We start from the raw sequence: 27,475 nt of genomic DNA on the forward strand, positions 1-27,475 counted from the left end.
TTGCTTTAAAAGGTTCCGGTAAAGGTTTTTATGCCTTCAGTTAATCTACATGCAACAGTAGTAAAATTGTCAACACTTTAAGAGCTTAAGTGGCGAGTTAAGCCTAACGAGTCGCCATTTGTTCACATCTGAAACTGTTAGTAAAATAGTGAATTAAATCAGTTGGTGCACCGACTTCAGTATCTTTTTGCACAGACGGGCCAAAAGTTAAACTTAAATTTTGTGCATCGAAAATTTAGTCTTCTCGCCCGTTTGACGAATTTTGACATGTTTCTGTATACAAACTCTAATTTTAATTGTACATTTTTCTAAGTGTAGCTAAATGCTTTATTATCGCCTGTATTTTACAAATTTTAATGAAGATGTTTTTTAGTTTTTTACTTTGTCGCAAAATGAGAAATGACTTGATTTTATCAGAAATATACCTCTAATGATTTTCGCGGGTATAATTTTAAATGAAGTCCAGCAAAAATGCGTATAATTTAATAGGGTGTATAGAAGGAAGTCATGTGGTGTTCACATCAGATATGTTAAAGTCGTATGCATAATTTGTGTTGTTACTTTTATGTATGTAATGCTTGCTTCTAGTTTTCATTTGTAATCCATTTTCTTCATTAATTGTTTTTTTTTTTCATTAATATAAAATACGTATCAAATTAGTTGATCTCTGAAATAAAAGTGGCTGCATGGGTGTTTTCGTGGTTTTCCCCATGTGTAAAGTGTATACGAGATAGTCTCCCTTAGAAAGTCCTCCACGAAGGCATCCCTCCCCTTAGGCAGATAGCTCTTGAGGTTATGGGGTAATTCAATAAGCTAACCTAACCTAACCTGAAACAAAAGCCTCTGATCATTTTGACCATGTTTAAGTCCATGGATTAAACAAATTATATTTATTATTAAATATTTCATTTAATAAAATTCAAAAATGCAATGAGTCCATAACAATATCTTCTCAAAGATATCAGTATTTATGAAAATATAATTAAATACCGATTCTGACCGCTTTTGATTATAATGGCCTTTAAGACACTGAACCGGAAAAAAACTAAATTTACCAGACACCATGGATGGTCGTTTTTAATTTTTGAAAGATACCACTGCATATGTTATTAATGAAGTTTTCGTATTCAGACGTCATTTATATGAAATCTTACATTGTCTCATTTAAAACTTTAACATCCCAAGTAATTTGTATCCCTTTCTGTTCTGCTAGTAGTCTAGAAAACCATTGAGCACTATGCATTTAAAACGTGTCCATAAGGTGCGATTTTAGGATTTGCAATTTTTGTGCCTTCCTTCTTTATTTTTGATAATTTTTGATAAATCTATATTTCATCTTTGAACTGCTCGCATCTTCAGTGTATCACATATCAGTTAACTCTGGGCATTCTTATTTCCGTCAACTAAATGACACTAAGAGTTTCTTCGCCCCGCCGAATCAGGCACAGGGTTTCAAACCCAGCCAGCCCTTGCAGACACAGAACCATCGCTTTCGCGACACTGATCGTTACGATTTGCTATCTGCCATTCATACAGGTTACCCGTCGCCCAAGGTGATTACACAGAATACCCGGGGCGCCATCGAAGTGAGTACCCGGGTCGCCACCCAGGGCTACTAGATCCTTGGGCTCTAGGAATTGCCAGACCACCGCGTCTACCAATAAGTGATCTTTCCAGGGTCTTTAGAAGCACTAGGTTCTGCATCACATATATCAACTTAAACAAAATGAATTATTCCGATGTTTAATGGAGCTAATGTCGGAATATATCCACCTCTGCATAACTGTTATTGAACGTTTAACATAGGTTTCATACAGTTAGTTACTTATCTGTGCAATATACTGTCTTTAAACAGTTATAAGGTATTTCTCCAGCCTTCTTGGCATGCCTTCGTGGTGTAGTGGTCAGCACGCTCGACGCGCATTCGAGATATCCGTGGTTCGATTCCCGTCGAGGGCAGTGCTTATTTTTCATCTCTCCTGTCCCGAAATAACCTAATGTCTTTACAGTGGCGCACGAACTAAAAGGTACTGAATGATCATTCTTCACCACCAGGATTTGGCAATTGGGTCCGCTAAAACCCCAAGCGCTCTTTAAAAGGGGGTATATAAGGTATTTCTCCCGCTTTCTGAGCATGCCTTCGTGGTGTAGATGTCAGCACGCTCGACGCGTATTCGAGAGATCCATGGTTCGATTCCCGGCGAGCGCATTGCTCATTTTCTATCTCTCCAGACTCGAAATAACCTAATGTATCTACACAGTGAATTTGATTTTGTTGACTTAATAAATTGTAATTTCATTACAAATAATGCATTAAAACAGTTATTAATTATTAGAGAGCGGTATTATTATAAAGAATTTAACATCTTCTTTGTATATGCTCTTGTGCTGTAGCAATCAAAATTCCAGACACAAATGGAAAATTCCTGTTCAGTTACCGCCAAGAGAACGTAATTTTACAAAAATGCTGCTCTTAAAGAATCTAATGAGTTTAGAGTGGTGAAATAGACATTCGACTGCTTACCACGACAAGTATATAATGAAAAATAAGCAACATTGGCGAAGGTTATAACATGCATTCGTAGGGGCAGCAGCATTTTAACGTTAACTTCTTTAATGAATTTTGAGACCGTAGAACGAATGCGTGAATTTAATCTTTTAAATTATCTTGAAGTATCTTAGCATCATTTATAATCGTTGAACATTCACATTTTAATTTATAAATCGGTACGTAAAATAGTAAAGGATTGTTCATTCATTACTGCATAAATTTTGTTGCTTTTCCATCGGAAAAAAATGCACTTCTTTTTTAAACGTTTTATATTACATTAACGTGTAGCATAATGTGGTATTTTTACAATAATATCGCATTCATATCTTTTATCTCCTTGCACAAGCGTAGGCCTGCAGTAATGTACTTAAGTCTAGAAAGTAATTATTGAAAGAAGAATCAGGATTAATAAACGAAAAAAAGTCATATCCTAATTCTTTTTTTATCCGTAATTTGTTTTGAAGATCCAATTTTTTTTAAGTAATTTTGTTCTTTTGCTGAATAAAATAATATTCTGTTACAGGAGGAAAAAATTCTAAATCGAATGCAGAAGAATTATAAATAGAAGTATGAGTATAAAAATGTCGAAAACAACTAAGGAAGCAAATTTCCATTTAAATACACTTCCAAAGACATTTCGATGGAGGATGAAATTAAGAATCCCATTATGAAAGCGGAAGATTGAGGAAATCAAAGAAAAAAAAAGAATTTAAAAGTATTACTTTAATGAGGTTAAAAGATGTTTCTTGTCTGTGAAAGAGGAAATCTTTCAATACGATTTTTTTTAATCCAGTGTAGAAAGAAAAAAAAGATATTCTCGACTCTCACTCCTTATGATTTTGCTGACTCCTCACGAGGAACAGGAAATGTCTTCTGAGGTGAACTTAGAATACGATAGATTCCAAGTACAATTTTATAAAAATTGCCATTTCTACAGTTCATGCGCAGGTTATTTACTGATGATGTGGAAACCAAAAATGACCTGAAAATGCTGTTAATTTGAAAGCATTTTCAGGTCATTATCATTCTTTCCTTATTTATATTTTTTCATTTCACATGACAGAATGCGATTCTTCAGAGAGAAACCATTTCATTTTAAAACTTAGTAACAATTTATGTATATTTTCTTTTCCGTAAAACAAACGTATTAAATTATAACGTATATAAACAGTGTCTTTGTAATGCATAATATTATTGTAAATGATTCTTAAATGCACTGTCTTTTTGATTTAACTTGTATTGTAGTTTTAACATATCTTTATAAAATATTTGCTGGCTTAGTAAGTTTATCTTTCCTGCTTCCAAATTACCTAACGTCTCTACAGTGGCGCCCGAACTAAAAAAGAGTTGTGGTTGATGATTCTCCTCACCCAGTATTTGGCAAGTGGGTTGACTAAAAACCACAGTCGCCCTTTAAAAGGGGGAGTATATAAGTTATTTCTACCCCCTTCTTGGCATGCCTTCGTGGTGTGGTGGTATGCACGCTGGGCGCGTATTCCAGAGGTTCGCGGTACGATTTCCGGCGAAGGCGATTGCTCATTTTTCATCTTTCCTGCTTCCAAATTACATAATGTCTCTAAAAGCTAATGAAAATTTTATTTATAAATGAAATATTATTTACCATGTAATTTATTAAATTTCTTGGATCTGGCTTTCTTAGATAGCATAACATTAGACCAAAACTCTAAATGTCAACTGGTGAGTTTTCAATATATCTTGTAATTACCACAGGGACAGGGAAAGGGTGTAGGGGTCCCATTATTAATCGAAATGATGTTTAACATATTGCAACAAGAAGCCAATAGCTTTGGCCCCCAAAATTGGCGTTAACAAACCTAATGGCAAGAAACTCAACCCCGCAGAAAACTATTGCTAGAAAATCAAAGTTAGTAACGTGGCCTTCAAGAAGGGAGAACACGCTCTGATTTCACCTTCCAAAACATTCCTTTAAATACATTCTTCTTTCTACTTAATTTGAATATCGTTCGAGCTAGAAATTTACATTCTGGCAGGGAAATGTAAACAAGACAGTTGTAAAAAAAATCAACATAAAAGAACGGGTTAGAAACTTAAATTATGCTTTTTAATTTTTTTTCAGCGCTATAGAAAATTAACAACCAAAGAATTAATGATACCTCTTGGTACCTCTCTGTGGATTTTTGTGTACTGGTTTCTACAGGGATTTGGTCTATGGGTACCTATATAGGAGTACCTGTTTTTGTCTACTGGTTTTTACAAGGAATAAACCTACGGAAAACCCATTTTTTAATGGAGATATGGCCTATGGATATGCATAAGTTCTGATTTCTGGTTATGGGTTTTTACTGGGAATTCGTTTATGGTGCCTACAGTTCTACAGGTAGGTTTCTACAGAGATTTGGCCTACTCGTATCCGTACAGTCGTACAGGTTTCTGTTTATACGTTTTTACGGGTATTTGGCCTATGGATACCCGTACCGTCATACGGGTTTCTGTTTATGGCTTTTTACGGGGATTTGGCCTACGGGTTTCTTTCTATGATTTTTACGGGGATTCAGCGTACGGGTACCCGTATAGCTCCACGGGTTTCTTTCTATGGGTTTTTACGATGATTAGGCCTACGGGTACCCGCACAGCTCTACGGGTTTCTTTCTCTGGGTTTTTACGGGGTCTTGGCCTACGGGTATCCGTACAGCTCTGCGGGTACACATAGGCCAATTTCCCTTAAAAACATTTATGGGATTCTACGGGAAATGTTTAGCAGGGAAGCATCTAAAAATTACCAAATGATATTTATAAACAAACCCGCTTACAGATTACGTCTATAGAGGAAAACATTATTTCAAAATAACAATCTAAAAAGTCGCTTAAACGAGGGGACATGTTCAATCGAATATTTATTAAATAAAATTCCGTTTATAAAGTATTTCTACCGTCATATTAGCATGCCTTCGTAGTGTAGTGGTCTGCACGCTGGGCGCGTATTCGAGAGGTCCGTGTTTCGATTCCCGGCGAAGTCGTTGCTCATTTTTTCATCTCTCTTGCTTCCAAAATATTCTTAATGTCTCTACAAATTCATCAAAGAAATTTCAGCAATCGACTGAACATTAATTGTGGTGTCATTCGCCCATAAGAATGCTCAAACGGATAAATTTAAAACAGACATTTTCTGTAGAATCAAAAAATATCAGCAAGCCAATAGGGCTTCATTTACGAGCCATTGAGGTTGAGATACTCAAGGAATGCTGTGATACTATACATCGAAATCTAATGCAGACATAGAATTAACTGTTGAATTTCGTCCAATAATTTAAATAAGTAAATAATAAAGTTATTTTTATTACTAATAAATATAAAGTTTAATATAATAATGAATGTAATAATAATAATTTAAGTTAATGAATAAACTAATGAATAATAATAAATTTCAAGTTATTTTAATAAAGTTATTTTTAATAAATAACAATAGTAAAAATAAATAAAATTATAACTTCAAATCAATGCTTAACTTAGTAAACCCCTTAATAATCAAAAAACCTTCAATAAAGTTGAAGTTATTTGTATTTATTTATTTACATATCTGATGGTTGAATATTAATCACAATAAACGATATAAAATACACATGCTGAACAAAATACGCTATATCCAGCTGTAAGGTACGCAGCTGTGTAAAACTGCAAGCTGGTTTATCCAGCTATTGTTCAAGCCGAATACAAAATTACTAGGATAAGCACAAAAATGAAGTTCTTTTTCACATGGTTAAAAACGACCAGAGACTTTACGAAAGCAACGAATATATATGTTCACCAAACGTTTTACAGCAATACCATGCATTGTATTCCACTATAAATTAGCTCAATGATGAAAACCTCAGTTATATGCATTTTCAAAAATGTTTACCATTTTCATATAGTAGTTATTCTCGAGGTTATTTCTTGCGATAATATTTCAAAAAAGCAACAGAGCACATTGAAAATTTTTAAAGGATTTCAAAGAAAGAAAAACATATATATCTCTCTTTGATAATAAAAACGGATGTTTTGAAAATAAAATTAAACTGATGCATACAATTTATCATAATATTAATTACACTGCTAATTAAGTATAAAATATTTTTTATGAAATAAAGTATAGTATCTCTTTAAATTTAGTCATACGTGTTACGAATATGAGTATACATGCATATGTCTATGTAAATGTTATAATTTAACAAATAACGAATAATTGTTAAAAATGTGAGGATTGATTTCTTTTTAACTCACCAGTTATTTTATTTTCAGTAGCTTTTCTGTCATTCTCCTTGTCCGGTTTTCTGCCAAGATGTAAATTTTAGTTTACGTGCATTCAAATGAGGTAGAAAGAGATAGCATTTAAAGGATGGTTCTATATTGCTTAATCAGACCGTGCTCTGGTTGCTGAAGGCCACGTTACTATTTGAATCTCTTCAGTAGCAGTGTGTCTGAAGCACTGCGTTTTTTTCTCGCCATTAGAACTGTCACGCGGGTTAAAGAAAAAAATGTGTAATTTGTAAGTAGACACTGTGTGTTTAAGACCGCTAAGAGATAGATCTGGATTCGAATCCCACAAAAGCGCGAGCTGCATGAGCGTTATCGTAGCTTTCATCAAGGTTAGAAGAACATTTTCCTGAGAAAAGCATCCTCGAACGCGTCCTTCTCCATGGACAGATAGTTCTTACATATTTTTATTCTATCAAAACTAAACAAACAGTCACTTTTATTATTTCAATCTGTCATTGTGCAGAAATTTTTTGTGAATGAAGCATATGGTTCATAAACTTGTAATTTATGGGTATCCTGATATTAAAAGCGATATTTAATAACTTTCTGATATTAAAAGCATAACATTAAATACATAATAAGAAAGTTTTTATCCTAAGACTCCTGTAGTACAATAGTAAAGCTCATGTAGTCATGTAACAATTAAGCAAGCTAAACGTAAAAGATGACTTTAAATCATGTTACATGTTTATATGTGTTTATTAGCAAAATCAAATATCTCCTTCTGTAAGGTGCAACTCTATCTTTGTTGCAGAGTATCCTAATATTTCAAAAGGATTTTCTGCTAAAAGACTAGTACATTAATTAAATGATTTGCTATTGTAATACTGACATCATCAACGAATGAAAATAAAGCATAAGCTGCAACATAAAAAAGAAGCATCTCAGCACTTTAAAATTGTAAAAAATAAAATATTTCTTCCCCCCCCCCGAAAAAAAAAATAAGACGATGCTTTCAAGAAAAGAGCAAAGCAAAGCAAAAATACATGTTTTACTCTGTCGTAATATTTATCCTCGAGAAAAAGTACTAAAATGTTCCTTTAACAAAAAGTGCACCATTTTTTGAGCTAACATCTTTTCATCTATCTTTAAGCTATATTTTTCACGAAATATTCCTTTTTATATTTCTTAATAAAGCTTCCTGTTTTATAAATACGTAATAACATTATTTTTAAATTTGTAATGCAGCAGTAATATGAAAAAGACGAATATATTTACCTAAGACTTTATTAAGAAAATAGCTCCAAATAGACTTGCAGCTAAATAAAGAATTGCGAACTAATCTCAAAAATAAAACGTGATTATACATGTAACTCGATAATAAAATGGCAGTCTGAAGTTCCATTCTAGATTTAAAAGAATTCTAAATAACCTCAAAAATAAAATTTGAGCTCAGAAGAATTCATCTTGTGTTGTAAATTTGTCTTTAATTGAGTCTAAAATTCGACTCTCGATTTAAATTTGTTTTAAATTATCAACGAGATCATCGCAGATTTCATATTAATAAACATTGAGATATATTGTTACGATTTTTGTATTTATTTAGCTATTTATAGTAAAGCATTTAATTAAAATGGATTTATATTCCTGTGCAATGCAGCACGAGATTTATTTGAAGAGAAAGATAGGCCGGAAAAATTAAAATACTGGAGCACGCGCATCTAACATTTTAATAAATAGTTATCTCAATATATAGAATATAGATTTTGCTATCCCAAAAATTCGAAAAAATACCAGAATATTCTCGTGCATGATTAAAAAGCTTATAAAAGTTGGAGGAAAACATCTCAATGCAGTTGTTTACTGAGTTCTTGCAATTGATCGTAGCGAATTTGCGTGGAGATCGGATTGGCTTTCTCTGTTTTGAATTGAGTTCTATTTATATTTTAGTAGTTTAAAATATATCTACTGTGAGATATTGCGATATTGTACGAATATCTCTTAGAAAATTTCAACATTTTTTTCTTGTGCTAATAATAAATTTTATTAACTTTTTATCGACTTGTGCATTCAATCTAACACGAAACCGTACGCATGGCTGACACCGCATGAAGTTTAATCCTAAGGAAACAAGTAGTTCTTTTAAATTTTATTCTTTTATTATTTATCAAGTGGCAAATTGAAAGGTTAAGCTTTGATGTTAATGCAAAAGGAATTTCAAAAATAATCTCCCCTTCCTTCTCCTCCTCCATAACAAATATACTTAATTTCAGAACACGCAAATATGTAAATTCATGTATATCTTAGGACATTTTGAATCAAAAAACTCTACCTTTTTGCTTCTATGATTAGAAATATATCTACTTTAAATTGATGGTAAAATTTTTATAGATTATAGTTCAAATTTGTTTTTTAAAACTTTATAAAAATATTTTAAAATACAAATTAATATAATAAATCATAAAAATTGGACGAATGTTATTTCGAATGAACCTAAATTTCGAAATGTGAAATGAATAATTAAAAAGTTTAATAAAAAAGAGATATTAATAAACGCATACTAAATTCAATGAACATGGAGAAGCTAAATTGTTCGCAACTAATTTTTTAAAAACTACTCGTGCGATTTTTACAAAATTTGGCACTTTTGCATAATTTTAGTCATAAAATCGAAATAAGGAAACGAATTGTGTGTTATCTCAGAAAAAGTCCCATTTCGTGTCAAAATACCTATGTTAGAACAATGCTATATATAAATCTAATATATATCTCAAGTCGCGCTTTCGAGACATGGAAAACGTAAGTTAAATTTCGACAATCGTTCCAACAGAACGGGGGATATAAAACTGTGTCCTTTTTCTTGTACAAGGTGTACCAATATCCAGTAATTGGTTACGAGGCAAAAAAAAAAAAAAAAAAAAAAAAAAAAAACTATTCCAGAAATAAAATTTGAGCCTCCAATTAACACGCACTTTTTTTCAACACAAACTCAAGACGTTTCAGTCCTTATGTATTGTTAACGAGGGTGTACTGTATAAATTAGACCATAAAAGCATGCGGTAAGAAACGGTAAATTTCCTCGTGCGTTGTACAGACATTAGGTAACTAAAGCAGGAGATGTGAAAAATGCCCTAGCCGGGACTCGAACCTCGGACTTCCTGAAAACGCGCTGAGTATGCTGACCATTACATCACGAATGCATGCTGAAAACGACGACTGGGGATTAGGCGGCCCATTCGCCAAATCCTGATGGTGGAGAATCATTATCCACCGCCTTTTTTGTTTGATTTTGCGCCACTATAGAGTCATTAGGTTATTTCGAAGTAGGAGAGATGGAAAATGTACAATGTCCTCTCCAGGACTCCAACCACGGATCTCTATAATACGCGCCGAGTGTGCTGACCACTACACCACGAAGAAATGATACGAAGGAGGGAGAAATAACTTATATTTTCACCTTTTAGAGGGTGACTGGGGCTTAGGGGCCCAAATCGCCAAATCCTGGTGGTGGACAATTATCATCCACCACCTCTTAGTTCGGGCGCCAATGTAAAGACATTAGGATTATTTTATGCTGATGGCGTGAAAAATAAGCAATGCCCTCACCGGGATTCGAACGCCGGACCTCTCGAATACACGTCGAGTGTGCTGACCATTACACCACGAAGGCATGCTAAGAAGGCGGAGGAATACCGTATAATGCTATGCGGTATTTTGTGTAATACATACTCGTAGAAAAAAAGTTATTCACAATTATGTTAAGTTATTAACGAATTTATCCTAAATTATTTAAAGCTCTCCTTTTAAATGCTAATAACTGTTTTCAGAACACTTTACCCACGAAGGTATCTAGCGAATGTTGAGTTGCTAGTATGTAAGTATAAAAAAAGTTTTACTGTGATCAAAATTTCCGAAGTTAAATTCAGATCAAGTTTAATCACTGGCTGTCTCCATATTCCTGCTGGGCTAATTCTTGATGTTAACTTGATTCAAAGGGATATGCCAAGCTGGCAAGCAGTCAAATATATTTTAGTAATTTCCAACAGGTAAGAAGGATTAATTAAGACCTGATTTTTTGATATTTTTAATTTCTCTAGGAGCAGCTGTAGTAAACTTTTGGAAGACTTAAGAACTCTATTAATTTATTTTCCTATTACTAAGAGTAGATTTATGTTTCAGATTTATTTTGGAACTGTCGGTAGTTTTAATATATTTAAGTTTAACTAAAATGGTTAGTGCATTATTTTCATGAATAAGTTAATAAGAAAGTGCGAAGCGATAACTTACAAAGAAATTAAAGTTAACCATAGCTTAAACTAATGTAACTGAAAATTATTTTATTATGTCAAAGCACGTTAAGGACTAAGGAGAGTTTTGGCTTCATGGAAGATTTACTAAGATAAACTGTCTCGTCTTCGTATTGGGAACGAAAACACATTGCGGCCAGCTTATTTACCATGATCTTTCCAGCTAATATTTAAACCCTCAGGTAAAAAATTTACAGACCTAAGTAGGCTAGATATTATGTATTCCGCATATTGCTGTTATATTATACTTGGAAAATATCTTTTAATTTCATTTAAATTTCTACGATGTATGACTAGAATGGACGGAAAACAAATGTTACTTAAAATAATGAAATGTAAGACAAATGTTGCTGAAAGTAACCACAAAGTCAGATAAAGGTTTAAATAAACCTTTTTTTATATATAAGCAGAACTTAGAATGTCAATACACGTTCCTCTGGTAACAAAATCAATCAACGCTGGTGATTAGAGACAATCAAATTGAATTCAAAGAGGAGAATAGTAGTCAAAGATAAAATAGTTTTAATTTAAGTTTATTCTGGGGCATCAAATTCAGTTATCAGCAGCAATAACGCAAAGCCGAAAAGTACAGCTTATAAGAGCTGGCAGGAACTAATAGAAGCGTGTCTACGAGGACCAGAAATAAGCTCTGTGTTACATCCTACAATCTCCATCTAACCTCAGTAATTAGTATTCTGGTAAGGAAAGAGAAAGGGAAAGTGGCAGTAAAGATCTAGAACACAAAATAACTGGTTACGTAAAATAATTTGTCATAATAAGGGCTTCAATTATAAATAAATCGTTAATTTGAATCATAATGATATAAATACATTCTTTGTATTTCCATTCATCTAATAATAGAAACAAATACATAAATAAGATATTTTTCATTGTGGACATTGTCTAATTCTTAAGAGGTATCAGCAACCCCTATACCAACAATGTAAAATTGGCCATTTTCGATGTTCCTTTTCTCAAAAATCTGCTGTAGATACACGCTTGGAATTTGTGTAATTAAAGTATACCTATTTGATTATACTGAAATGAGCGTTTAAAACATTTTGAATTGTAGAATAATTTACAGAATATTCGTTAGGCATAGTAAAATTTAGCACTTTTCTCACACAAAAAAATTTTTAATTTGTTTTTTCTTAATTTATCACAAAAAGCTCATTTCAATAGATACACTGACTACTAATAAGTATTTGGACACCTGTGATAGAAAAGAAAACTAACTTTATTCAAAATCAATAGTTGGTAGAGCCTCCACGAGAGGTAATTACAGCGTAGACCCTCCGGCGCATACTTTCCACAAGTCTTTGTAAGACAGCTAGGGGTATTTTCTTCCACTCGGCTTGGAGAAGACATAGAAGTTCCTTCACCGATTTTGCACGGGTAGTGCACCCCTGAATTCAGCGATGCAACTCGTCCCAGAGGTTCTCGATAGGATTCAGGTCTGGACTCTGGGCAGGCCAGTCCATCATTCGATGAACTCCATTGGCACCATACCAAGCTTTGGTTAACGTCGAAACATGAAAATTGGCATTGTCGTCCTGAAAGTAACAGGGGTCTAACCCGTAAAACTGCCACAACGTAGGAAGCACATTGTCATCCAAAATAGTGCAGTAGGCATCGGAGTTCAGCTTACCATGAATGGGGACCAAGGGTCCCAGCCCATACCAGGAGAAACACCCCCAGACCATAATTCCACCTCCGCCGAACTTGACTGTTGGCACAATGCATTCTGGCAGGAGACGTTCTCCAGGTAGACGCCAGACCCAGACCCTGCCATCCGAACGGTAAAGGATGAACCTTGATTCGTCACTCCAAAGAACCCGTTTCCACTGATCTACGGTTCAATTTCTATGTGCTTTGCACCACATTAACCGAGCAGCGCGGTTGGACTTTGTGATCAAAGGCTTATGGGCCGCAGCACGACCATGAAAACCAAGCAGATGTGCTTCCTTACGGATGGTATTCATTGAAACAATACTCCCAGATGCCTGTTGAAACTCCTCGCGGATGAGGGCCATCGGTTGGGTGCGGTTCTTCCGAATTTCTCTGGACAGCACTCGTCGGTCTCTATCTCCCAGTTTCGTTGGTCTGCCGACTCGGGGCACATTCCGACAATTCCGACAATCACGCTCACCTTCCATTTCTTAATCACATAGGCCACTGTCGATTTTGGGTACTTCAGATCGCTAGATATGTCCCTTAAGGATCGGCCCCATTTGTGATACCCGATAATTACACCTTTCTCGAAATCAGAGAGCTCCGAACTGCGAGGCATCTTGCATGCGACTAAAGCCGATGCTGTTTCCTACCCGATATATACCGGCGGAGTCCGTGACGTACCTTAGGACTGCAGATATCGTCATTTGCATAGGTGTCCAAATACTTATTGGTAGTCAGTGTATTAGAAAACCTAATAAATAAGCCATAAACATTTTAGTTACCTGTGAGCAGTAGTTTCTGAGAAAAGGAACATCGAGTATTAAAAAAAATCACGTTTGGAGAAAAACGCGTTTTTATATAAAAACCATCATTGATCAAAGCATTCGATGACAAATTAAAAACAAGATTTTTTACAGTTCTAATTTTCATAGAGATTAAAGAATGGTATTTTTAGAAAGATAAAAGTAATTTGAAAATGCAAAAATCCGAAATAACAATTGTTTGAAGATTTTTGGGTTCCAACAGACATTAAATATTATAGCAGAACAGCTTTAATATACTCAGCTGTAAGAATTATATTTTTTATTTAATATATAGATAAAAAAAGTTTAAGAGTGATAATATGAATCTTCAGATTCTATGAATATGATAATCTATGAATCTTTTAGATTTTATTAACTTAATTTATGCTTGAACAAAAATCACTCGCGATGGGTTTTAATAACGAGTATGCACTTTAAAAAAAATCAAAACTTTAACTGCTTCAGCTCTCGTAACAATTTGCGAAAATGTGCATCTTAGGGAAAAAAGTTATATTCTGGTGCACAAAAGCAATTCTTAAGATTTTATCGAAGGAAGAAAAATCAATGTCCCAAGACTTTCTAAACATGCTTCGTTACGATCCTAAATAATGCCTAAAACGTGACTGGTCATATACTAAAGGTGATACTAAAAATTCAAACTATTACACAGTTTGCTAACAACATAACGTGATAGTACTTTTAATAAAAGTTTTTTTCGTTGCGTGACAAAAAGGACAGAAGTAGCTGTGATAATGTGAGCGGAATGTTTATAAATTGCTCAACACCTGAAACGCACTCAATTTCTGGCACACATTAGCTAATACAAAAAATAAATAAATGTACACAGCATTTTATTTTCCCTCGCATTTGCTTTCTAAGCAAATAAATAAAATTTAAGCAAGGCCTGTTTTTTCTTAAGTATCCAATTAAGTTGATGATAAATAAATAAAAAAAAATTAAAAGATTTCAGATTTTAAATTACTTCCAAAGGGGCGCTTTTTTAACATTTTGTGTATTACCTATTTTTACTAAATATCATGTTCTTCGAACTTAAACCATTAAATTCAGTTTAAGAGCAATATTGCAAAATGATTTTAAATGAGCATATCTTTAGAATTTCCGATACACAATCTCGCGCGCTGGAGATAAAAATGTTTTTTCTGAAAAACGTTATCATTTCTCGATTTGAAATCCTTGAGTCGGTTAATGAAAAATTCGTTAAAATTTTCAAAATATGAAATCGATAATAAAACAAATTCCAGATTTCAAATTTGGGGTTCTACATGCCCATGTTCGCAGGAGGATAACGTTATTCACATGAGAATGGCTTTAGGTACCGTTGTTTTATCACAATGCTAGAAACATATATACATTTATGCAGATTCTTCATTATTTAATTTCTTTAAATATATTACAGGGCGATAATATTTGGTGGCAACAGTTTGAAAAGTGAAACAACGCTTATAGTGAATCCACGCAAAATGCCTCATCAATTTACCCCTTTGGACTAAAAAAAAAAAAAAAAAAAAAAAAAAAAAAAAAAAAAAAAAGAAAAATAGAAAGAAGTTTTACTAAACTCAATTGAAATGTTCATTACGTTTTGCAATGTATTATCAGAATCAAGCAAATTGTACTGTCCCTACAATTAAATGATAGCATTATTTAAATATATTGTTATGAAATTTATACGTAGACAGGTAATTATACGCATTATTTCTATATATATAACATTGTACGAATTTTATACTTAGGTAGGTAATTTTAACAGAAGTGTTGTATTTTCCTGTCTAATATTTTTAAGACAAATTTTAAGAGAAAGCTACGATGGGAAAGTAAGAACACATGGGCAAATTAGTAAATCAGTGTCTCGATAATTGGGCGATAAATAACCAAACTCCGCAAATTTGGCGAGCATTTGGCGACATTTTCTAAAGATCCTTGTATCACCGGAATATGTATTGAAACTTAATAAATGTAATTGACCACTATGTTAGCTGTAACTGTAATTCCACTCTCGTATTGCTTTCCAATAATTTCGAGAAGCAGGAAGTACAGGAAATATCTCGCAGCTGATTGAAAACTATTTTTGTTTTTGCGATTTATTAGTTCCGCATGAATTGAAAAATATCCGAGTCAGCTTTCTCTTTAATACGCTTTGCGTTCCGTTGTGTTTAACGTTTTTAGTAGTTTGAAGCGTAACTACTGATTTTACTGTCCGATACTGTGGCATCTGCTCGAGAATTTCTACAGAAAATTCCAGAACTTTGAAGTGTTTATTTTAATAAAATAAATGTTTATTAACCTATAAGCGAACCTGTGTGCATTCTATCTGTTACGAACCCGTATGCACGCAGCAATATATGTGTATATTCTTCAATGCAATTAAATTAATATTTTGATTAACATTGTAGCTATTAAATTTCAACGCAAAACGTTTAATCTCCAAACGTATTACTGATCGAAATCTTCAGTAAAGTTCAGGAAAAATCGGGAAAAATGCAGAAATATTTTGTACAAGAATGCTAGAAACTAAATTGCAGTTATTTCTTTTAAAAATTCTATGTATTATTTTAAATCATTTTGTAACTAAATCTTTTCTTAAGTATGCCATAAAAGATATGTGTAAAGCGGAAAAAGTGGTTGCAAATAAGAAATTTGCAACCACTTTTTCTACTACTATTAGGTTTTGATTTTTGACATTATGGAATTTGTGTCTTTAATAATCGTCTTGTGAATTATCCCACTTTATCAGGAAAACAGGTTCAAGAATTGCATCGTGATTAAGGGCACAGGATTGTGTTTGGCGTTGTCACGGGCTTTGAGCATCTTATAAGTAAGAGTGTGACTTTGCCAATATCTGTCCAAATATCGCGGAAAAATACTCCGAGATACTCCAAACCTTCTTTCTTGCCAACAAACGGTTACAGGCGACAGCATCGCTACAAAAGCCTAACGGATGAAAATGTCCTGAAGAAAACAAAGCAAGGCGGAAACGTCATCGTACAAAAGAACGTCGGAGAAAAGAAAGCAAAGCGAAAACATCGCAGTTCTAGAACATCGTAGTAGAAAACATAGCCACCGAAAATAAAGCGGTTCAAAAATTTAGTCTTTTAAAAACATCATTGAAAATATCGTGGTAGAATATAAAGCACCTGCAAATGACTGTATAATGATACCTTCGCAGACATGCGTTCTTCAAGCTTCGAAAGTTGTAAATACATATTCCCAAAATGATTTAGTGAGCTGAAGAAGGAATGAGGGATACATTTACTTTGATATTTTGAATAAACTAATAATGTTTTGCTAAAACCTTAAGAAGCAAACTTAAGCATTCAAAAACTGAAAAGAGTTGAAATTAATGCATCTTATAGAAAATAGCTTAATTTCATATTTTAATAATTTTAATAAAGGTAACCACATGCAGTCACTCCTTTTCCTTTTTTTACTTCCTCCTGCGAAGTAAAGGAAGTATTATAATCACGAAAAATTCAAAATATCCCTTTTGACCGCTATCGAATGAAACTTAACGATGATTTTGTCTGACATCTATACGTAAGGACAAAATAAAGGACTCGTTTTTCTCAAACTAATTATAAAACCGATTTAAAATGGATTCACGAGAGATTTATTTATGTATGTATCTCGCATAACTCAAACGCTAGTAGCCACAGAACGTTGAATACTTAGGACTGCTATAACACGTAGTTGTGCACTTTACTTTTTTGGTTGCAATCGGCCCCACCAAAAGTATGTAAATATATATATATATATATATATATATCATTTCCACATACTTGCACTATATGCTATATTATCATTATATACTACATATCATTATTTACATTATATACTACATTATTAATGAAAAACTACCAGTAAACTTTTTGAAAGCGATAAATTAATTAATAGATTTTATTATTTAACTATACATGATTAAATTCTATTAATTATTATACCTAGCACAAGGCAACTACCAGTAAAACTTTATAAAAGAGATTAATTAATTAATGACCTTTATTATTTAACTGTACAAGTTATAAATTATGTTAATTACTATACCTAACATAATGCAGTTGTCGAATGTTTAAATTTTCTTAAAATTCTTCAGCATATAATTATTAATTAATATATAACGTATTTTCTCCCTCCTTTCTGCATGTTTTCGTGACGTAATGGAAGCACACTCGTCGCGTATTCGAGGAATCCCAGTTTGAGTCCTCGTGAGGGCATTGCCCATTTTTCATGTTTCCACTATCAAAAATCCTAATAAATCCTAGGGCCTCTACAAATTGAACCATTGCATCAACGTTTCATTCAATGGTTAATATTCATCATGGATTGTAGATAAAGCAAAATCTGGCCTTTTAAATTATTTTCTACCCTGAAACACTCAAGAGTGATCTCCGATCCCTCAAAGTGTCTATGCTTAATATTATTGCGTTAAGAGATTTATATACAAGCATATTAATGTTTACGTTATGAGAGATGTAGCGAAATGGCAACAAATAGCAACAAGGACTTCCGAAACATGGAAAACACTGAGATGGCTGCTACTTACAGTCATTATTTTAACACTCCCAAAAAGCGGTACATATTTGATCAAATAAATTTTCCTATTTCATTGAGAGAGATTATTATAGACTTTATACATTCTGGTAATATCTGTTTAAACCCTTTGCTGGCGAAGTAAGTTAGCACTAAATCTAATATATGCTTATTCATAAATACAGACTTTAGTTTCCCATTATGTGCTGAAATTCATTCAAGCAGTGAATATTCTAGAGTTATGGGGAAATAAATAAACAATTTTGGCATTAATAATTGGGCAGCAGAGCGTATAATCACTTATTAAATTTATATGAATAATAAAGGCATATTTACAGCAACTCCTTCGGAACATTTAGTGATGTCATATAATATTGGAAGTTTTAATTTAGCTCTTTTTCTTCGGATAGTGAGAGGAAATATTATTTTGTTATTTTATTCTTTTAACACACGTACATCAAACAATGAATTTAAAATCTTCGTTACATTTCTACCAAAGTATTAAATATCAGTTAATTTATAACATAGCTCAACTCTTACCGCATGCCTTCGGGATTTAACTAGGTAACACGTCCAGCTAGCAATCGAAAGGTCAGAGGTTCGAATCCGAACAAAGGCACTGTACATTTTTCACGTCTCCTGCATGAATAAAATCTAATTACTCTAGAAATCTTTAAAGTATGCCATTTTAAATTTCTAGTATAAATGTAAATTCATAACTTACAGCAAGAAATAAACGCCATTGAAGAAACCTAATAATGACGAAGTGACATATCATATCTAAAGAGAGGCCCACCGGCTACCGAACGGTAAAGTCGCTGAACACTGGTAGTTCGGTGTGGGGTTCAAATATTGGCGAACGGACTGGCTGCGGGGGCGATTTCGTGGTTGTCCCCATGTGTAACGTCTAAGCCAGCTAGTTTCCCTTAAAATTCTCCATGAAGCTATTCTTCCCTTAGGCAAATAGCTTTTGAGTGCTTTTTCATAATTAAGGAAAACCAAACTAAAAATTACACCATCAAAGAGTAGATCTTCAAACAAGAATCATATCTGTCTCATTTTGAGGCTACATATATCTTAAAATTCATACATATGTCTACATATGTCTTGTATTCTGCATGCCTTGAAAAGGAGAAATGTTCACATTTCTTCTTTTAGTTATCGCAGTCTGTTTAATATCTATCAGGCCTGACTTGAAAATTATGTTACCTTTTGTTCTCTTGAATAAAGAGTATGGTTAGTATAAAAGAACATTTCAAAATATAAACTTTGACCGAGCAGTAGAGCTTAAAATATTTGAATAAACTAGAAACAAACGTTTTGGCATATTTTGGCATTGCTCCAGCAAATATTTATGTAGTTAAAAAATATTCTATAAAGAAAGTAAACACTTTACTTTAGACGAAAACAAATTTATTGCCCAAATGCACATCCTAATTCCATTTTAAATGTTAATTCTGAAAGCAATAAATTATTTTTTTAAAACAACTTAGACCTTAAAACTAAAACTCACTAGGGGGTTGACTTCCGACCTAAGGAACAAATCGCCAAACAAATATTATAACGCCACTAGAAAACAAACTTACTATCCTCTATCCAAAACCAAAGGCCGTACTAGCAGACCAGACGGCAATTATTGAACTTATATCATATTTAATGTACACTAGTAAAAATTAATGAACATACATTTTGCACTATAACTGCTACGTATTTATAATAATAGTGAATGTAACAGACACTTCGACAGATCAGTAAGGCATACTTGATATATAAGAGGACGTAATACAAAATTGAATTCTCACTAACTATGGTTTGCAAAGATATCTAAACCTACAAGAAATATCAAATTTCGATGTACTACTTTATTTGTGGCTTCTTTTCAGTCTTAACACATTATTTATCAGATCAGTTGATTACATTCAAGGCAATGTTCAAGGGTATAAATTATTGCTGCTTGAAACTTAACAAAATTATTGTTATGTTGGTATTTCTTTATTTGTAATTTCACAAAAGTTCATTATGTTCTAAGTTAACGAAAGAACGCAAAATTCACAAAAGTTATTATTATAGTCCATGTCGGTTATTCTTGACTCATAAAAATTAAAACTGAAGTTCACATTTGTACTATTTCACAAAAATTATAAGTTTTGGGCAGATTGATAGCCACTAATATATAAATTTATATAGTGAAATTTATATAGTGATGCTACAATTTTAATTCTGAGTTCACAACAGTTTTTGTTGTAATTGAGACAACAGAAACAACAATGACAACAATGAAAACAAAACCAGCTATGACAACTAAAATTATAATTCCCAACTCACGGAAATATAAGAGTTCAAAATACATTGAGTTCATAAAAGTTCTGGTCACCAAGAGATATTGTATTGTAGTATTCCGCACTGTGTAATTCTAAGTTACAATTGAAAGTGAAGAATCTTAAGAACTAGTAAGCGAATAATCTCTTCAGTTCGTGAGCAGGAAACAAAAAGTAAGAAGGGTGAAATAACCCTTCATTATTCCAATTAAAGTTTAACAAAACTCCGTCTTAGAGTTGTACAATAAAGCCGACACTTGGGCTCGAAATTAAGAAACTAAGAATTAAACTAAACTAATCTTAACTAAAGAGATTTAGTCGAAGCTATCAAAATTCTAACTGAGTTGGCCCCTTAACGCTAACTGACCGTATCTATCAAGAGCCTAAAGTACGGCCGAGCGTATAGCTTACGAGAGAGTAGGCTAAAAAGGCGGACGCATGCAGCAAGAATATCTGGTATCTCTCTCTCTAAGACTGTAGAACTTCGCGGTCATATACCACTCTTACTCATTAACATTCAGACGTGATTCTCAAACTAAGTTTTGGCCGGAAGTGGTAAGTTGAAGTAAGAATCGATAGGAAAGAAAGTTTAACTCAAAATTTAACTGTTAATAAAATTAACATAATCCTTACAGTATAATACAATACCGCTACTTCAAACTAATTCAAATTACATGTATAAAGACTGATATGTGAAACAGCCATAATTAACCCAGTTGACATCTTATAGAGGAAGCAGACAATAAGAATGAAACGTAGTGACAACTTGCTTAATTAGTAAATTTAAATATATTCCTAATAATAAATATTATTAAACCTAGACATGTTAAAGTCAGTGATGTCGTACTATAGAATACAAAAAAACAGAATTAATTAATTTGAATTTATAATTCAATTCAATATAAGACACATACGTTACATTTGATTAAGAAAATCTTAATAATCTAAACTGACCAAATGAGTTTTTAATTTTAATTGGAAGGCCGGACATCGTCCTGAATTTGCGTAGTGGTTAGTATCATATTTTGAGCCTTTTTGACTATTAAAACGAAAACAATTGACACTACTTTGAAAACTTTGTAGTAATTCTTTGTGAACCATCTGAGCAACTTGATATATTTGCACAATTCGTGTAGTTTAACAAAAAGCCTAGGCAGTCAAATCACTACAAGGTCGCACATAGTTTCTGAAGGGCGTGAGATGAAATCGAAATAAAGGCGTCCTCGATAGCTGAACTAAGACAAGTATTTTTTGTTGACGTTAACAATTAAATTAACATTCTGGTCCGACGTATGAAATTCTATACTCGGAACATTTCCTTTTCTTGTTTTTGAACAGAAGAAAGCTGTCACAGTGGTGTTTAGAGTTATTCCCAAAGGAACTCCAAATAGTAGTAGTGAATCTAAATTTGGTCTTGGTTCTCGAACCTTTAAAGATGTAGTTGCATTCCCAGAAGAGGAAATTAAATTCGTTAAGTTTTTCATAATGATCTGCAGAAGTACAGGAAACCAACAATTCCTGTGTTCTTGTTTTCTTAATGTTGCAATATAAGTTCTCATTTTCATAGCATTTACCATTGAAGCCAAATAGATCTGAATGTCTTTGAAGAAAGAGAAGGCTTCTTGGAAGCAATTAGAAGAACTTTGTCTATTAGAAATCTCTTCTGATCGATTGTACTAACTGCTTTTACCGCACCAAGGTGCTTTTACCCACCAAGAGCACGTAAGGTTGATTTCAGCGAAGAGTAATTAGACTATGTATCAACTTTCTGATCATTTCATAATTCCTGAAGTGTAGTTTGTGAAATTTGTAGAACAAGCAACTATGTTAACTTTTTATCCTCAAACGACCATTGTAAATATTCTGTATTCATAACCTTATCTTCAGCTAAAGCTTTAGATGAGTTTTCCTCCACAATCCATCTGTAATAATAATCCTGTCTACTACTAGAGTCACTGTTGATTTTCCCACGAAAACATTATCAAGAGAAGTTAAAATTTTAAGCAATGGATTGATTTTCTAAGATGAAAATGATTTTTCATTGCTATAATTTCTCTAAGCCGTCCTGTATTTATCTAATTTGTCACCCTTACACATTTTTTTTTAATTTGCAGACGGGCTGTTAATATCAATTTTACTTATTGCACCCTTTAACATTTTCACAGTCCTTCAGCCATAATATAAAGTTAGAAAAAGCTCCAATAACGGTAGCTATAGATTGAAAAGTTGTTTTCACCGCTTTAATAACATTATTGCACAAAAACTAGTTTTACAGGTAATGTAACAGCTATGCTATATGATTAGTTCTGAGCGAACCTTTACATTTTTAAGAAAAGAACCAGCGAAAACAAAATTTAATTTTATAAAATTAATAAATTTTAAAAAAATCTGAAAGAGACTGCACCAAAACATAAAAATTTAGGCTATTCCATAAAGGAACTAAAATATAGGTTTTAAAATAGGAAAGATTTGAAATATTGCTGTAAATTCTCGATGAACTAGTTATTACCGCAGACTATATCCAGAGAAAATCACAGTTAATCTTACAGTAGGGGGTAAAATATGAAGAGGGTGTATGAAATTTGCATTTTACCTTGAGGCTGCGCAGTACTGGAAAGGGGTACAGTTTAAACCTATATAATCCTGTGGTTGAAGCCTCGAAAAGATGTGAAGTTTGTGTGTGCTTTCGATGTGTCTGTCTGGTGTATGCGTTGACCTGGTTATCGACGTGGCTAGTAACCGTGATTCTTTCAAATGTGAAGAATGAAATTATGACAGGAAAAATAAGTGTTGAAGATAAGGAATAGTAATCTATCAGAATGTTCCGGATAGCATTTATATGATGTAATGTTGTTGCAGCCAAGTCCTTGCTGACATGCAAATCGAATGTTAATCATGTTAACCACCTGTTAACACATCTTTTGTTAGTCTCAAGGAAAGAATCCATTAAAGTTTATCTTTAATTTACAACATGAATGCTTCCTTTTGGCATTCAACCGAGTTTTACACAACATTGCTCTCAATATACTCAAAATAAAATATAACAGAAATTCACAATTCATAATTCACCTGTGTTTTGAGAAATTTCATAAGGGGGAGAATAAGTTCAATTAACTCTTTAAAACAGATGCAGTAAGGAATTTATTTATTGCTCCTTACATTTCGATATGAACGAATGAGAAATTGAAGAGTATTGGCTATACATTTACTTTTACAATGTGACACTTTGTTGGGTTAGTAATATTTATGTGTTCCAAATTGTGCGGAATTGAAATTATGTACTCTTGTGGGAAAAACTTAGTCCTAAGACATCATCTGCTAAACTTATAATCTATTTTTATGGATTGCAACCGTTATTTGGCGGCTAGAAGAAATTTTGGATGTTTGGCTCTACCATTTTTGTTGATTTTTAGTTTGCTGCTGCTGCTGGTAGTCAGTGCAGTAAGGGCATTGAGTCAGTAGGGGCTATATATTACGACTATTGCCGTATGTTATATTGGCTATGTATTAAGGCAAATGCAATTATGTAATTGTTAGCATATTAATATACGAAGTTCGGGTTTAAGTTATTTAAATTTCTTTAAAATTTTATTTAAATTTTTCAGAAGTGATTAAGAAGCCGTATTTTCTAACTGCAAATGCGGATAAAAGCGTTTGTACAGTCTTTAGCAGCGAATTGAATATATCACATATTTTATCACAGATAGGAAGAAGTATGCACTAAAATGTTGATTTACAATACTTCCTGTGTTTGTATGGAACGCGCGTTTTGCATCTAACATGAGCAAATACGATAAAATAGACAATATTTATGAAAATACCTCGCTTAATATAAACTAATACAGTTTTGAGAGAAATGCACAGAAAAAAACGATTTTTTTTGTCATGCAGACTACGTTATTTCCCTTCGTGTTAGATTGGGTTACACATATCCTATAAATTTCTTGCTACGCGGATGAAATCACAATACTCATTTTTTACCATTTTCTTATTTTATTAGGAAGCGATAAACCCGAAGTTAAATTGGAATATCTTCACATTTTTGAAAAACTATTTCAAGTTCGTTAAAATACTATCTTATAAGGTATTTCTCCCACTTTCCTAGCGTGCCTTTGTGGTGTACTGGTTCTGCACTCTGGGCCGGTATTCCAGAGGTTCGTGGTTCGATTCCTGGCGAAGGCGGTTGCGCATTTCTTCATCTCTCCTGCTTTTCCAATTAACCTAATGTCTCTCTAGTGTCTCTCTAGTGGCGCCCGAACTAAAAGGGTGTTTGGATGATGATTCTCTTCGCCCAGGATTTGGCGATTGGGTACTCTAAAAACCCTAGTCACTGTTTAAAAAGGGGAGTATATAAGGTATTTCCCACACTTTACAGCGTGCCTTCATGGTGTAGTGGTTCTGCAAGCTGAGCCCGTATTCCAGAGGTCCGCGGTTCGATTCCCGGGGAAGGCGGTTGCTAATTTTTCACCTCTCTGGCTTTTCCAATTAACCTAATGTCTCTACAATCTACTCTCTTAAAGAGATAATTCACATTTGTCTGAAAGTTTTTGTAACAGTTATCGTGTATTTCGAAAAGAGTATTAAAAATGAACTCAGACTGATTAAATGGATTATTACACGAAAAGGAATGCAAGGTTCCTCACACATTTTGTCTAAAGTAAACGTCAGGGAACCAAGTGAACTGCTTAGCGACTTATCGCTGAGTTTAAACAACTAAAGATGTAGAATCAAGAAGAGTTAAACTGTAGAGTCATTATTGGAAGCCAGAGAGATGAAAAATATGCAACCGCCTTCGCCGGAAATCGAACCACGGACCTCTGGTATACCGGCCCAGCGTGCTACCGTTACACCACGAAGGCACACTAGGAATGTGGGAGAAATACCTTATAAAACTACTGTTTATATCAATCAAATAAGAACAACAGCTGGTCCCTTTCTCTGGCTTAAAATAAAGCCTCCACTCGGGCTTAAGTTCGGAATAAAAACTAAACTATACTTAACTAAGAGAGACTTAGCCGAAGCTAAACACAAGTATCTAACGTAGTTGGACTTTAATTCAAACTAGCAGGCGACTATCAAAAGGCACGTAATATAAGGCCAAACGTAACAGCTTCGAGAGAGACTTATCCCAAAGGCAAATGCGCTCTACTCAGGATTCCTACCCTGTCTCAAGACGTAAGTTGAACCTTCCTTAACCAATTATCTGTGATTGACGAGTATACTCGTTATAAAGAAAAGACACAATTTTGTGTATTGACGAGTATACTCGTCATGCGTATAAAGCAGTGTAAGCAACGCGCGTATAAAGCAACGTGATAGAAACAGAGAAAAGAAAAATAATAACAAAGAAACCATTTTAGTAATTGATTATAATAAAAAATGGGTGGAGTGGATATGAGCGATGGAATTATCATAGCGTACTCCACAGCCAGAAAACGACTCAAAAAGTACGACAAAAAGAGATTTCTCCATTTTCTAGACATTATGTGTCTGAATGCATTCATATTATATAAAAAATAATGGAATATTATCGCGTATCAACTTTTTGCTCAAATTTAATGAAGACACATTTGCGACGTATCCAAATGAAAAAAATAAATAAATCGACACAAACTCGGCCATTTATACCTAAAATAAACCTATTAGGCAGGAATCATGTTCCGGATTATATACCCGGAACATCGGGAAAAAAACCAACCCTACGCAAAGGTGTTCGCATTGCTACAAACGTAAAATCAGAAAGGAATCGTGTTACTGGTGTTCGATTTGCAAAGTCCCATTGTGTATAGTACCCTGTTTCGCTGAATATCACTCCACAGCAGGAACTTAAATTCTTACTTTATATGTATAGTATTTAATTTAATTTATTGCGTTTTTAGTTTAATAATATGTATGTAATATATGCTTATGTTAACCAAATAAGTAAATATTAGTAATAAAATTTTCAATTTTATAAAATAAACCTATCTTTTTCATCCAATATATTACCAACGCAACTTACTCTGTGATTGACGAATATACTTGTCATGGCTCGATTCTGGCGACACAAAACGGTGCGCACTCTTAAACGAGGGCGCCACAGTTAACTCGTTAAATACTTCTTCTAACTCATTTGCATTCAGCGCAATTATAAAACCTCATTCTGGTAGGGAGTTGTAAGCGAAAACAAAAATTGATAAGAAAGGTTGTCCAAATTAAAGTAACTGTTATAAAATTAAAATATTCCTTACAATGTTTTCCTCCCTTTTTTTTAAATATTTCAACACCAAGTGAAGCATTTATATAATTATATCCTTTATTTTACACTAGTACTTTCGTTTATTACTCCTTCTCTTCTATTGAGTAATAAGAAGCCCGTGCCATGTAAATGCCACGAATCTAAGTACAGAATGCTATAAAAATTTACAACTGTAATGGTTATCGAATCTTGATTCGTCTCTTGTTAGAAATATTGACTTCATCATTTCACTTAAGAGGCTTAGCAATAATTCTGAATGCAAAAGTTCACCGTTTGTCTTTTCATTTGTAGGTCCTGTTTCCGCAGCTCTAGAATTTACCACTCGAAAGATAAATGGATATATTATAAGGTATTTTCTCCCGCTTTTCTGCGTGCCTTCGTGGTGTAATGGTAGCACACTCGGCGGATATTCGAGAGGTCCAAGTTGGAGTCCTGTCGAGGGCATTGCACCTTTTTTACGTTTCCTACTTCAAAAGTAACATAGTATCACTACAGTGGCACCCGAACTAAGAGGTGGTGGATGATGATTTTTCAGCACCAGGATTTGAAGATTGGGTCCCTTAATCCCCAGTCTCCCTTTAAAAGGGGGCGTATATAAGGTATTTTCTCCCTCTTTTCTGCGTGCCTTCGTGGTGTAACGGTAGCACTCTCGGCGGGTATTCGAGAGGTCCAAGGTTCGTGTCACGATGAGGGCACTGCTCATTTTTCACGTTTCCTACTTCAAAGTAATCTAGCGACTCTACAATCTAGTGACAACCTTGTAAAATTCTTTCTTATTGTAATAGTAATAAATTAATTAAGAAGGAAGTTTTCCTATATGT

At 33.5% G+C, this 27,475-nt stretch overlaps 1 protein-coding gene and 2 non-coding genes across 5 annotated transcripts in view; 2 read left to right on the forward strand and 1 right to left on the reverse strand.

Annotated features, from left to right (window-relative positions):
* The window catches only part of LOC118192022 (cell adhesion molecule Dscam1-like), a 1,213,535-nt gene that overhangs the window by 43,441 nt on the left and 1,142,619 nt on the right, over positions 1–27,475 (forward strand). The gene's annotated exons all lie outside the window — the stretch shown is intronic.
* TRNAA-CGC (transfer RNA alanine (anticodon CGC)) lies at positions 1,887–1,959 on the forward strand. The gene has a single exon. It is a non-coding gene; the product is annotated as a tRNA-Ala (tRNA).
* TRNAT-UGU (transfer RNA threonine (anticodon UGU)) lies at positions 10,367–10,439 on the reverse strand. Its single transcript has one exon. It is a non-coding gene; the product is annotated as a tRNA-Thr (tRNA).

The sequence above is a fragment of the Stegodyphus dumicola genome, chromosome 9 (assembly GCF_044657685.1).
Source record: "Stegodyphus dumicola isolate Sdum_Otavi_A_Nest chromosome 9, ASM4465768v1".
Taxonomy (NCBI): Eukaryota; Metazoa; Arthropoda; class Arachnida; order Araneae; family Eresidae; genus Stegodyphus; species Stegodyphus dumicola.